This window comes from Oryctolagus cuniculus, chromosome 4 (assembly GCF_051225735.1).
Source record: "Oryctolagus cuniculus isolate XC-2025 breed Fujian yellow rabbit chromosome 4, ASM5122573v1, whole genome shotgun sequence".
NCBI lineage: Eukaryota > Metazoa > Chordata > Mammalia > Lagomorpha > Leporidae > Oryctolagus > Oryctolagus cuniculus.
Genome location: NC_142870.1, coordinates 5,251,611 through 5,264,188, shown reverse-complemented (window position 1 = coordinate 5,264,188; position 12,578 = coordinate 5,251,611).

Sequence of the window (12,578 nt, the reverse complement as noted above, 5' to 3'; positions counted from 1 at the left end):
TCTGTGCAGACTCTGTGTGTGGTCTCTGTGTGCGGTCTCTGTGTGCCATCTCTGTGTGTGGTCTCTGTGTAGTCTATGTGTGCTGTCTCTGTGTATGGTCTCTGTGTGCGATCTCTGTGTGTGGTCTCTGTGTGTGGTCTCTGTTTGCGGTCTCTGTGTGTGGTCTCTGTGTGTGGTCTCTGTGTGCGGTCTCTGTGTGCGGTCTCTGTGTGCGAACTCTGTGTGCGGTCTCTGTGTGTGGTCTCTGTGCAGTCTCTGTGTGCGATCTCTGTGTGCGGTCTCTGTGTGCCGTCTCTGTGTGTGGTCTCTGTGTAGTCTCTGTGTGCGGTCTCTGTGTGCGGTCTCTGTGTGCGGTCTCTGTGTGTGGTCTCTGTGTAGTCTCTGTGTGCGGTCTCTGTGTATGGTCTCTGTGTGCTGTCTCTGTGTGTGGACTCTGTGTGTGGTCTCTGTGTGCGGTCTCTGTGTGCGGTCTCTGTGTGCGGTCTCTGTGTGTGGTCTCTGTGTGTAGTCTCTGTGTGTGGTCTCTGTGTGCTATCTCTGTGTGCGGTCTCTGTGTGCGGTCTCTGTGTGTGGCCTCTGTGTGTGGTCTCTGTGTGCGGTCTCTTTGTGCGGTCTCTGTGTGCGGTCTCTGTGTGCGGTCTCTGTGTGTGGTGTCTGTGTGTGGTCTCTGTGTGCGGTTTCTGTGTGTGGTCTCTGTGTGTGGTCTCTGTGTGCGGTCTCTGTGTGCGGTCTCTGTGTGTAGTCTCTGTGTGTGGTCTCTGTGTGTGGTCTCTGTGCAGTCTCTGTGTGCCATCTCTGTGTGTGGTCTCTGTGTGCGGTCTCTGTTTATGGTCTCTGTGTGCGATCTCTGTGTGAGGTCTCTGTGTGTGGTCTCAGTGTGCGGTCTCTGTGTGTGGTCTCTGTGTGTGGTCTCTGTGTGTGGTCTCTGTGTGCGGTCTCTGTGTGCGGTATCTGTGTGTGGTCTCTGTGTGCGGTCTCTGTGTGTGGTCTCTGTGTGCGGTCTCTGTGTGCTATCTCTGTGTGTGGTCTCTGTGTAGTCTCTGTGTAGTCTCTGTGTGCGGTCTCTGTGTGCGATCTCTGTGTGTGGTCTCTGTGTGCGGTCTCTGTGTGCGATCTCTGTGTGCGATCTCTGTGTGCGGTCTCTGTGTGTGGTCTCTGTGTGCGGTCTCTGTGTGCTATCTCTGTGTGTGGTCTCTGTGTAGTCTCTGTGTAGTCTCTGTGTGCGGTCTCTGTGTGCGATCTCTGTGTGTGGTCTCTGTGTGCGGTCTCTGTGTGCGGTCTCTGTGTGCGATCTCTGTGTGCGGTCTCTGTGTGCGGTCTCTTTGTGCGGTCTCTGTGTGCGGTCTCTGTGTGTGGTCTCTGTGTGTGGTGTCTGTGTGTGGTCTCTGTGTGCGGTTTCTGTGTGTGGTCTCTGTGTGTGGTGTCTGTGTGCGATCTCTGTGTGTGGTCTCTGTGTGCGGTCTCTGTGTGCGGTCTCTGTGTGCTATCTCTGTGTGTGGTCTCTGTGTAGTCTCTGTGTGGTCTCTGTGTGCGGTCTCTGTGTGCGGTCTCTGTGTGTGGTCTCTGTTTGCGGTCTCTGTGTGTGGTCTCTGTGTGCCGTGCCGTCTCTGTGTGCAGTCTCTGTGTGCGGTCTCTGTGTGTGGTCTCTGTGTGCGGTCTCTGTGTGTGGTCTCTGTGTGCGGTCTCTGTGTGCGATCTCTGTGTGCGGTCTCTATGTGCGGTCTCTGTGTGCGATCTCTGTGTGCTGTCTCTGTTTGCGATCTCTATGTGCGGTCTCTGTGTGTGGACTCTGTGTGCGGTCTCTGTGTATGGTCTCTGTGTGCGGTCTCTGTGTGCCATCTCTGTGTGTGGTCTCTGTGTAGTCTCTGTGTGCGGTCTCTGTGTATGGTCTCTGTGTGCGGTCTCTGTGTGTGGTCTCTGTGTGTAGTCTCTGTGTGTGGTCTCTGTGTGCGATCTCTGTGTGCGGTCTCTGTGTGTGGTCTCTGTGTGTGGCCTCTGTGTGTTGTCTCTGTGTGTGGTCTCTGTGTGTGGTCTCTGTGTGTGGTCTTTTGTGCGGTCTCTGTGTGCGGTCTCTGTGTGTGGTCTCTGTGTGTGGTGTCTGTGTGCGGTCTCTGTGTGCGGTTTCTGTGTGTGGTCTCTGTGTGTGGTCTCTGTGTGCGGTCTCTGTGTGCGGTCTCTGTGTGTAGTCTCTGTGTGTGGTCTCTGTGTGTGGTCTCTGTGCAGTCTCTGTGTGCCATCTCTGTGTGTGGTCTCTGTGTAATCTCTGTGTGTGGTCTCTGTGTGCGATCTCTGTGTGCGATCTCTGTGTGTGGTCTCAGTGTGCGGTCTCTGTGTGCGGTCTCTGTGTGTGGTCTCTGTGTACGGTCTCTGTGTGCGGTCTCTGTGTGTGGTCTCTGTGTGTGGTCTCTGTGTGCGGTCTCTGTGTGTGGTCTCTGTGTGCTATCTCTGTGTGTGGTCTCTGTGTAGTCTCTGTGTAGTCTCTTTGCGCGGTCTCTGTGTGCGATCTCTGTGTGTGGTCTCTGTGTGCGGTCTCTGTGTGCGGTCTCTGTGTGCGATCTCTGTGTGCGATCTCTGTGTGCGGTCTCTGTGTGTGGTCTCTGTGTGCGGTCTCTGTGTGCCATCTCTGTGTGCCATGCCCTCTCTGTGTGCAGTCTCTGTGTGTGGTCTCTGTGTGCGGTCTCTGTGTGCGGTCTCTGTGTGCCGTCTCTGTGTGCGGTCTCTGTGTGCCGTCTCTGTGTGCGGTCTCTGTGTGCGGTCTCTTTGTGCGGTCTCTGTGTGTGGTCTCTCTGTGTGGTCTCTCTGTGTGGTCTCTGTGCAGTCTCTGTGTGTGGTCTCTGTGTGCGGTCTCTGTGTGCCATCTCTGTGTGTGGTCTCTGTGTAGTCTCTGTGTGCAGTCTCTGTGTATGGTCTCTGTGTGCCATCTCTGTGTGTGGTCTCTGTGTGTGGTCTCTGTGTGCGGTCTCTGTGTGCGGTCTCTGTTTGCGGTCTCTGTGTGCGGTCTCTGTGTGCGATCTCTGTGTGCGGTCTCTGTGTGTGGTCTCTGTGCAGTCTCTGTGTGTGGTCTCTGTGTGCGGTCTCTGTGTGCCATCTCTGTGTGTGGTCTCTGTGTAGTCTATGTGTGCTGTCTCTGTGTATGGTCTCTGTGTGCGATCTCTGTGTGTGGTCTCTGTGTGTGGTCTCTGTGTGCGGTCTCTGTGTGTGGTCTCTGTGTGCGGTCTCTGTGTGCGATCTCTGTGTGCGGTCTCTGTGTGTCGTCTCTGTGCAGTCTCTGTGTGCGGTCTCTGTGTGCGGTCTCTGTGTGCGATCTCTGTGTGTGGTCTCTGTGTGTGGTCTCTGTGCAGACTCTGTGTGTGGTCTCTGTGTGCGGTCTCTGTGTGCCATCTCTGTGTGTGGTCTCTGTGTAGTCTATGTGTGCTGTCTCTGTGTATGGTCTCTGTGTGCGATCTCTGTGTGTGGTCTCTGTGTGTGGTCTCTGTTTGCGGTCTCTGTGTGTGGTCTCTGTGTGTGGTCTCTGTGTGCGGTCTCTGTGTGCGGTCTCTGTGTGCGAACTCTGTGTGCGGTCTCTGTGTGTGGTCTCTGTGCAGTCTCTGTGTGCGATCTCTGTGTGCGGTCTCTGTGTGCCGTCTCTGTGTGTGGTCTCTGTGTAGTCTCTGTGTGCGGTCTCTGTGTGCGGTCTCTGTGTGCGGTCTCTGTGTGCCATCTCTGTGTGTGGTCTCTGTGTAGTCTCTGTGTGCGGTCTCTGTGTATGGTCTCTGTGTGCTGTCTCTGTGTGTGGACTCTGTGTGTGGTCTCTGTGTGCGGTCTCTGTGTGCGGTCTCTGTGTGCGGTCTCTGTGTGTGGTCTCTGTGTGTAGTCTCTGTGTGTGGTCTCTGTGTGCTATCTCTGTGTGCGGTCTCTGTGTGCGGTCTCTGTGTGTGGCCTCTGTGTGTGGTCTCTGTGTGCGGTCTCTTTGTGCGGTCTCTGTGTGCGGTCTCTGTGTGCGGTCTCTGTGTGTGGTGTCTGTGTGTGGTCTCTGTGTGCGGTTTCTGTGTGTGGTCTCTGTGTGTGGTCTCTGTGTGCGGTCTCTGTGTGCGGTCTCTGTGTGTAGTCTCTGTGTGTGGTCTCTGTGTGTGGTCTCTGTGCAGTCTCTGTGTGCCATCTCTGTGTGTGGTCTCTGTGTGCGGTCTCTGTTTATGGTCTCTGTGTGCGATCTCTGTGTGAGGTCTCTGTGTGTGGTCTCAGTGTGCGGTCTCTGTGTGTGGTCTCTGTGTGTGGTCTCTGTGTGCGGTCTCTGTGTGCGGTATCTGTGTGTGGTCTCTGTGTGCGGTCTCTGTGTGTGGTCTCTGTGTGCGGTCTCTGTGTGCTATCTCTGTGTGTGGTCTCTGTGTAGTCTCTGTGTAGTCTCTGTGTGCGGTCTCTGTGTGCGATCTCTGTGTGCGGTCTCTGTGTGCTATCGCTGTGTGTGGTCTCTGTGTAGTCTCTGTGTAGTCTCTGTGTGCGGTCTCTGTGTGCGATCTCTGTGTGTGGTCTCTGTGTGCAGTCTCTGTGTGCGATCTCTGTGTGCGATCTCTGTGTGCGGTCTCTGTGTGTGGTCTCTGTGTGCGGTCTCTGTGTGCTATCTCTGTGTGTGGTCTCTGTGTAGTCTCTGTGTAGTCTCTGTGTGCGGTCTCTGTGTGCGATCTCTGTGTGTGGTCTCTGTGTGCGGTCTCTGTGTGCGGTCTCTGTGTGCGATCTCTGTGTGCGGTCTCTGTGTGCGGTCTCTTTGTGCGGTCTCTGTGTGCGGTCTCTGTGTGTGGTCTCTGTGTGTGGTGTCTGTCTGTGGTCTCTGTGTGCGGTTTCTGTGTGTGGTCTCTGTGTGTGGTGTCTGTGTGCGGTCTCTGTGTGCGGTCTCTGTGTGTAGTCTCTGTGTGTGGTCTCTGTGTGTGGTCTCTGTGCAGTCTCTGTGTGCCATCTCTGTGTGTGGTCTCTGTGTAGTCTCTGTGTGTGGTCTCTGTGTGCGATCTCTGTGTGCGGTCTCTGTGTGTGGTCTCAGTGTGCGGTCTCTGTGTGTGGTCTCTGTGTGTGGTCTCTGTGTGTGGTCTCTGTGTGCGGTCTCTGTGTGCGGTATCTGTGTGTGGTCTCTGTGTGCGGTCTCTGTGTGCTATCTCTGTGTGTTGTCTCTGTGTAGTCTCTGTGTAGTCTCTGTGTGCGGTCTCTGTGTGCGATCTCTGTGTGTGGTCTCTGTGTGCGGTCTCTGTGTGCGGTCTCTGTGTGCGATCTCTGTGTGCGATCTCTGAGTGCGGTCTCTGTGTGTGGTCTCTGTGTGCGGTCTCTGTGTGTGATCTCTGTGTGCCGTGCCGTCTCTGTGTGCAGTCTCTGTGTGTGGTCTCTGTGTGCGGTCTCTGTGTGTGGTCTCTGTGTGCCGTCTCTGTGTGCGGTCTCTGTGTGCGGTCTCTTTGTGCGGTCTCTGTGTGCGGTCTCTGTGTGTAGTCTCTCTGTGTAGTCTCTGTGCAGTCTCTGTGTGTGGTCTCTGTGTGCGGTCTCTGTGTGCCATCTCTGTGTGTGGTCTCTGTGTAGTCTCTGTGTGCAGTCTCTGTGTATGGTCTCTGTGTGCGATCTCTGTGTGTGGTCTCTGTGTGTGGTCTCTGTGTGCGGTCTCTGTGTGCGGTCTCTGTTTGCGGTCTCTGTGTGCGGTCTCTGTGTGCGATCTCTGTGTGCGGTCTCTGTGTGTGGTCTCTGTGCAGTCTCTGTGTGTGGTCTCTGTGTGCGGTCTCTGTGTGCCATCTCTGTGTGTGGTCTCTGTGTAGTCTATGTGTGCTGTCTCTGTGTATGGTCTCTGTGTGCGATCTCTGTGTGTGGTCTCTGTGTGTGGTCTCTGTGTGCGGTCTCTGTGTGTGGTCTCTGTGTGCGGTCTCTGTGTGCGATCTCTGTGTGCGGTCTCTGTGTGTGGTCTCTGTGTGTGGTCTCTGTGTGCGGTCTCTGTGTGCCATCTCTGTGTGTGCTCTCTGTGTAGTCTCTGTGTGCGGTCTCTGTTTATGGTCTCTGTGTGCGGTCTCTGTGTGTGGTCTCTGTGTGCGATCACTGTGTGCAGTCTCTGTGTGCCATCTCTGTGTGTGGTCTCTGTGTAGTCTCTGTGTGCGGTCTCTGTGTATGGTCTCTGTGTGCGGTATCTGTGTGTGGACTCTATGTGTGGTCTCTGTGTGCGGTCTCTGTGTGCGGTCTCTGTGTGCGATCTCTGTGTGTGGTCTCTGTGTGTGGTCTCTGTGCAAACTCTGTGTGTGGTCTCTGTGTGCGGTCTCTGTGTGCCATCTCTGTGTGTGGTCTCTGTGTAGTCTATGTGTGCTGTCTCTGTGTATGGTCTCTGTGTGCGATCTCTGTGTGTGGTCTCTGTGTGTGGTCTCTGTGTGCGGTCTCTGTGTGTGGTCTCTGTGTGTGATTTCTGTGTTTCGTGCCGTCTCTGTGTGCAGTGCCGTCTCTGTGTGCAGTCTCTGTGTGTGGTCTCTGTGTGCGGTCTCTGTGTGCGGTCTCTGTGTGCGATCTCTGTGTGCGATCTCTGTGTGCGGTCTCTGTGTGTGGTCTCTGTGTGCGGTCTCTGTGTGCCATCTCTGTGTGCCATGCCCTCTCTGTGTGCAGTCTCTGTGTGTGGTCTCTGTGTGTGGTCTCTGTGTGCGGTCTCTGTGTGCCGTCTCTGTGTGCGGTCTCTGTGTGCCGTCTCTGTGTGCGGTCTCTGTGTGCGGTCTCTTTGTGCGGTCTCTGTGTGCGGTCTCTCTGTGTGGTCTCTCTGTGTGGTCTCTGTGCAGTCTCTGTGTGTGGTCTCTGTGTGCGGTCTCTGTGTGCCATCTCTGTGTGTGGTCTCTGTGTAGTCTCTGTGTGCAGTCTCTGTGTATGGTCTCTGTGTGCGATCTCTGTGTGTGGTCTCTGTGTGTGGTCTCTGTGTGCGGTCTCTGTGTGCGGTCTCTGTTTGCGGTCTCTGTGTGCGGTCTCTGTGTGCGATCTCTGTGTGCGGTCTCTGTGTGTGGTCTCTGTGCAGTCTCTGTGTGTGGTCTCTGTGTGCGGTCTCTGTGTGCCATCTCTGTGTGTGGTCTCTGTGTAGTCTATGTGTGCTGTCTCTGTGTATGGTCTCTGTGTGCGATCTCTGTGTGTGGTCTCTGTGTGTGGTCTCTGTGTGCGGTCTCTGTGTGTGGTCTCTGTGTGCGGTCTCTGTGTGCGATCTCTGTGTGCGGTCTCTGTGTGTCGTCTCTGTGCAGTCTCTGTGTGCGGTCTCTGTGTGCGGTCTCTGTGTGCGATCTCTGTGTGTGGTCTCTGTGTGTGGTCTCTGTGCAGACTCTGTGTGTGGTCTCTGTGTGCGGTCTCTGTGTGCCATCTCTGTGTGTGGTCTCTGTGTAGTCTATGTGTGCTGTCTCTGTGTATGGTCTCTGTGTGCGATCTCTGTGTGTGGTCTCTGTGTGTGGTCTCTGTTTGCGGTCTCTGTGTGTGGTCTCTGTGTGTGGTCTCTGTGTGCGGTCTCTGTGTGCGGTCTCTGTGTGCGAACTCTGTGTGCGGTCTCTGTGTGTGGTCTCTGTGCAGTCTCTGTGTGCGATCTCTGTGTGCGGTCTCTGTGTGCCGTCTCTGTGTGTGGTCTCTGTGTAGTCTCTGTGTGCGGTCTCTGTGTGCGGTCTCTGTGTGCGGTCTCTGTGTGCCATCTCTGTGTGTGGTCTCTGTGTAGTCTCTGTGTGCGGTCTCTGTGTATGGTCTCTGTGTGCTGTCTCTGTGTGTGGACTCTGTGTGTGGTCTCTGTGTGCGGTCTCTGTGTGCGGTCTCTGTGTGCGGTCTCTGTGTGTGGTCTCTGTGTGTAGTCTCTGTGTGTGGTCTCTGTGTGCTATCTCTGTGTGCGGTCTCTGTGTGCGGTCTCTGTGTGTGGCCTCTGTGTGTGGTCTCTGTGTGCGGTCTCTTTGTGCGGTCTCTGTGTGCGGTCTCTGTGTGCGGTCTCTGTGTGTGGTGTCTGTGTGTGGTCTCTGTGTGCGGTTTCTGTGTGTGGTCTCTGTGTGTGGTCTCTGTGTGCGGTCTCTGTGTGCGGTCTCTGTGTGTAGTCTCTGTGTGTGGTCTCTGTGTGTGGTCTCTGTGCAGTCTCTGTCTGCCATCTCTGTGTGTGGTCTCTGTGTGCGGTCTCTGTTTATGGTCTCTGTGTGCGATCTCTGTGTGAGGTCTCTGTGTGTGGTCTCAGTGTGCGGTCTCTGTGTGTGGTCTCTGTGTGTGGTCTCTGTGTGCGGTCTCTGTGTGCGGTATCTGTGTGTGGTCTCTGTGTGCGGTCTCTGTGTGTGGTCTCTGTGTGCGGTCTCTGTGTGCTATCTCTGTGTGTGGTCTCTGTGTAGTCTCTGTGTAGTCTCTGTGTGCGGTCTCTGTGTGCGATCTCTGTGTGCGGTCTCTGTGTGCTATCTCTGTGTGTGGTCTCTGTGTAGTCTCTGTGTAGTCTCTGTGTGCGGTCTCTGTGTGTGATCTCTGTGTGTGGTCTCTGTGTGCGGTCTCTGTGTGCGATCTCTGTGTGCGATCTCTGTGTGCGGTCTCTGTGTGTGGTCTCTGTGTGCGGTCTCTGTGTGCTATCTCTGTGTGTGGTCTCTGTGTAGTCTCTGTGTAGTCTCTGTGTGCGGTCTCTGTGTGCGATCTCTGTGTGTGGTCTCTGTGTGCGGTCTCTGTGTGCGGTCTCTGTGTGCGATCTCTGTGTGCGGTCTCTGTGTGCGGTCTCTTTGTGCGGTCTCTGTGTGCGGTCTCTGTGTGTGGTCTCTGTGTGTGGTGTCTGTCTGTGGTCTCTGTGTGCGGTTTCTGTGTGTGGTCTCTGTGTGTGGTGTCTGTGTGTGGTCTCTGTGTGCGGTCTCTGTGTGTAGTCTCTGTGTGTGGTCTCTGTGTGTGGTCTCTGTGCAGTCTCTGTGTGCCATCTCTGTGTGTGGTCTCTGTGTAGTCTCTGTGTGTGGTCTCTGTGTGCGATCTCTGTGTGCGGTCTCTGTGTGTGGTCTCAGTGTGCGGTCTCTGTGTGTGGTCTCTGTGTGTGGTCTCTGTGTGTGGTCTCTGTGTGCGGTCTCTGTGTGCGGTATCTGTGTGTGGTCTCTGTGTGCGGTCTCTGTGTGCTATCTCTGTGTGTGGTCTCTGTGTAGTCTCTGTGTAGTCTCTGTGTGCGGTCTCTGTGTGCGATCTCTGTGTGTGGTCTCTGTGTGCGGTCTCTGTGTGCGGTCTCTGTGTGCGATCTCTGTGTGCGATCTCTGAGTGCGGTCTCTGTGTGTGGTCTCTGTGTGCGGTCTCTGTGTGTGATCTCTGTGTGCCGTGCCGTCTCTGTGTGCAGTCTCTGTGTGTGGTCTCTGTGTGCGGTCTCTGTGTGTGGTCTCTGTGTGCCGTCTCTGTGTGCGGTCTCTGTGTGCGGTCTCTTTGTGCGGTCTCTGTGTGCGGTCTCTGTGTGTAGTCTCTCTGTGTAGTCTCTGTGCAGTCTCTGTGTGTGGTCTCTGTGTGCGGTCTCTGTGTGCCATCTCTGTGTGTGGTCTCTGTGTAGTCTCTGTGTGCAGTCTCTGTGTATGGTCTCTGTGTGCGATCTCTGTGTGTGGTCTCTGTGTGTGGTCTCTGTGTGCGGTCTCTGTGTGCGATCTCTGTGTGCGGTCTCTGTGTGTGGTCTCTGTGCAGTCTCTGTGTGCGGTCTCTGTGTGCGGTCTCTGTGTGCCATCTCTGTGTGTGGTCTCTGTGTAGTCTATGTGTGCTGTCTCTGTGTATGGTCTCTGTGTGCGATCTCTGTGTGTGGTCTCTGTGTGTGGTCTCTGTGTGCGGTCTCTGTGTGTGGTCTCTGTGTGCGGTCTCTGTGTGCGATCTCTGTGTGCGGTCTCTGTGTGTGGTCTCTGTGTGTGGTCTCTGTGTGCGGTCTCTGTGTGCCATCTCTGTGTGTGCTCTCTGTGTAGTCTCTGTGTGCGGTCTCTGTGTGTGGTCTCTGTGTGCGGTCTCTGTGTGTGGTCTCTGTGTGCGATCACTGTGTGCAGTCTCTGTGTGCCATCTCTGTGTGTGGTCTCTGTGTAGTCTCTGTGTGCGGTCTCTGTGTATGGTCTCTGTGTGCGGTATCTGTGTGTGGACTCTATGTGTGGTCTCTGTGTGCGGTCTCTGTGTGCGGTCTCTGTGTGCGATCTCTGTGTGTGGTCTCTGTGTGTGGTCTCTGTGCAAACTCTGTGTGTGGTCTCTGTGTGCGGTCTCTGTGTGCCATCTCTGTGTGTGGTCTCTGTGTAGTCTATGTGTGCTGTCTCTGTGTATGGTCTCTGTGTGCGATCTCTGTGTGTGGTCTCTGTGTGTGGTCTCTGTGTGCGGTCTCTGTGTGTGGTCTCTGTGTGCGGTCTCTGTGTGTGGTCTCTGTGTGTGGTCTCTGTGTGCGGTCTCTGTGTGCGAACTCTGTGTGCGGTCTCTGTGTGTGGTCTCTGTGCAGTCTCTGTGTGCGATCTCTGTGTGCGGTCTCTGTGTGCCATCTCTGTGTGTGGTCTCTGTGTAGTCTCTGTGTGCGGTCTCTGTGTGCGGTCTCTGTGTGCGGTCTCTGTGTGCGGTCTCTGTGTGCCATCTCTGTGTGTGGTCTCTGTGTAGTCTCTGTGTGCGGTCTCTGTGTATGGTCTCTGTGTGCGGTCTCTGTGTGTGGACTCTGTGTGTGGTCTCTGTGTGCGGTCTCTGTGTGCGGTCTCTGTGTGCGGACTCTTTGTGTGGTCTCTGTGTAGTCTCTGTGTGCGGTCTCTGTGTGTGGTCTCTGTGTTTGGTCTCTGTGTGCGGTCTCTGTGTGTGGTCTCTGTGTGTGGTCTCTGATTGCGGTCTCTGTGTGCGGTCTCTGTGTGTTGTCTCTGTGTGCGGCCTCTGTGTGTGGTCTCTGTGCAGTCTCTGTGTGTGGTCTCTATGTGTAGTCTCTGTGTGCAGTCTCTGTGTGTGGTCTCTGTGTGCGGTCTCTGTGTGTGGTCTCTGTGTGCCGTCTCTGTGTGCGGTCTCTGTGTGCGGTCTCTGTGTGTGGTCTCTGTGTGTGGTCTCTGTGCAGTCTCTGTGTGCGGTCTCTCTGTGTGGTCTCTGTATAGTCTCTGTGTGCGGTATCTGTGTATGGTCTCTGTGTGCCATCTCTGTGTGCGGTCTCTGTGTGTGGTCTCTGTGTGCGGTCTCTGTGTGCGGTCTCTGTGTGCGGTCTCTGTGTGTGGTCTCTGTGTAGTCTCTGTGTGCGGTCTCTGTGTGTGGTCTCTGTGTGTGGTCTCTGTGTGTGGTCTCTGTGCAGTCTCTGTGTGCGGTCTCTCTGTGTGGTCTCTGTATAGTCTCTGTGTGCGGTATCTGTGTATGGTCTCTGTGTGCCATCTCTGTGTGCGGTCTCTGTGTGTGGTCTCTGTGTGCGGTCTCTGTGTGCGGTCTCTGTGTGCGGTCTCTGTGTGTGGTCTCTGTGTAGTCTCTGTGTGCGGTCTCTGTGTGTGGTCTCTGTGTGCGGTCTCTGTGTGAGATCTCTGTGTGCGATCTCTGTGTGTGGTGTCTGTGTGTGGTCTCTGTGTGCGGTCTCTGTGTGTGGTCTCTGTGTATGGTCTCTGTGTGTGGTCTCTGTGCAGTCTCTGTGTGCCATCTCTGTGTGTGGTCTCTGTGTAGTCTCTGTGTGTGGTCTCTGTGTGCGATCTCTGTGTGCGATCTCTGTGTGTGGTCTCTGTGTGCGGTCTCTGTGTGTGGTCTCTGTGTGCGGTCTCCGTGTATGGTCTCTGTGTGTGGCCTCTGTGTAGTCTCTGTTTGCGGTCTCTGTGTGCGGTCTCTGTGTGCGGTCTCTGTGTGTGGTCTCTGTGTGCGGCCTCTGTGTGCGGTCTCTGAGCGTGGCCTCTGTGTGTGGTCTCTGTGCGTGGTCTCTGTGTGTGGTCTCTATGTGTAGTCTCTGTGTGCAGTCTCTGTGTGCGGTCTCTGTGTGCGGTCTCTGTGTGCCGTCTCTGTGTGCGGTCTCTGTGTGCGGTCTCTGTGTGTGGTCTCTGTGTGTGGTCTCTGTGTGCGGTCTCTGTGTGTGGTCTCTGTGTGTGGTCTCTGTGTGTGGTCTCTGTGCAGTCTCTGTGTGCCATCTCTGTGTGTGGTCTCTGGGTAGTCTCTGTGTGTGGTCTCTGTGTATGGTCTCTGTGTGCGATCTCTGTGTGCGGTCTCTGTGTGTGGTTTCTGTGTGCGGTCTCTGTGTGCGGTCTCTGTGTGCGGTCTCTGTGTATGGTGTCTGTGTGTGGTCTCTGTGTGTGGTCTTTGTGCAGTCTCTGTGTGTCATCTCTGTGTGTGGTCTCTGTGTAGTCTCTGTGTGTGGTCTCTGTGTGCGATCTCTGTGTGCGGTCTCTCTGTGTGGTCTCTGTGTGCGGTCTCTGTGTGCGGTCTCTGTGTGCGGTCTCTGTGTGCCATCTCTGTGTGCGGTCTCTGTGTGTGATCTCTGTGTGCCGTGCCGTCTCTGTGTGCAGTCTTTGTGTGCGGTCTCTGTGTGTGGTCTCTGTGTGCGGTCTCTGTGTGTGGTCTCTGTGTGCGGTCTCTGTGTGCGGTCTCTGTGTGCGATCTCTGTGTGCGGTCTCTATGTGCGGTCTCTGTGTGCGATCTCTGTGTGCTGTCTCTGTTTGCGATCTCTATGTGCGGTCTCTGTGTGTGGACTCTGTGTGCGG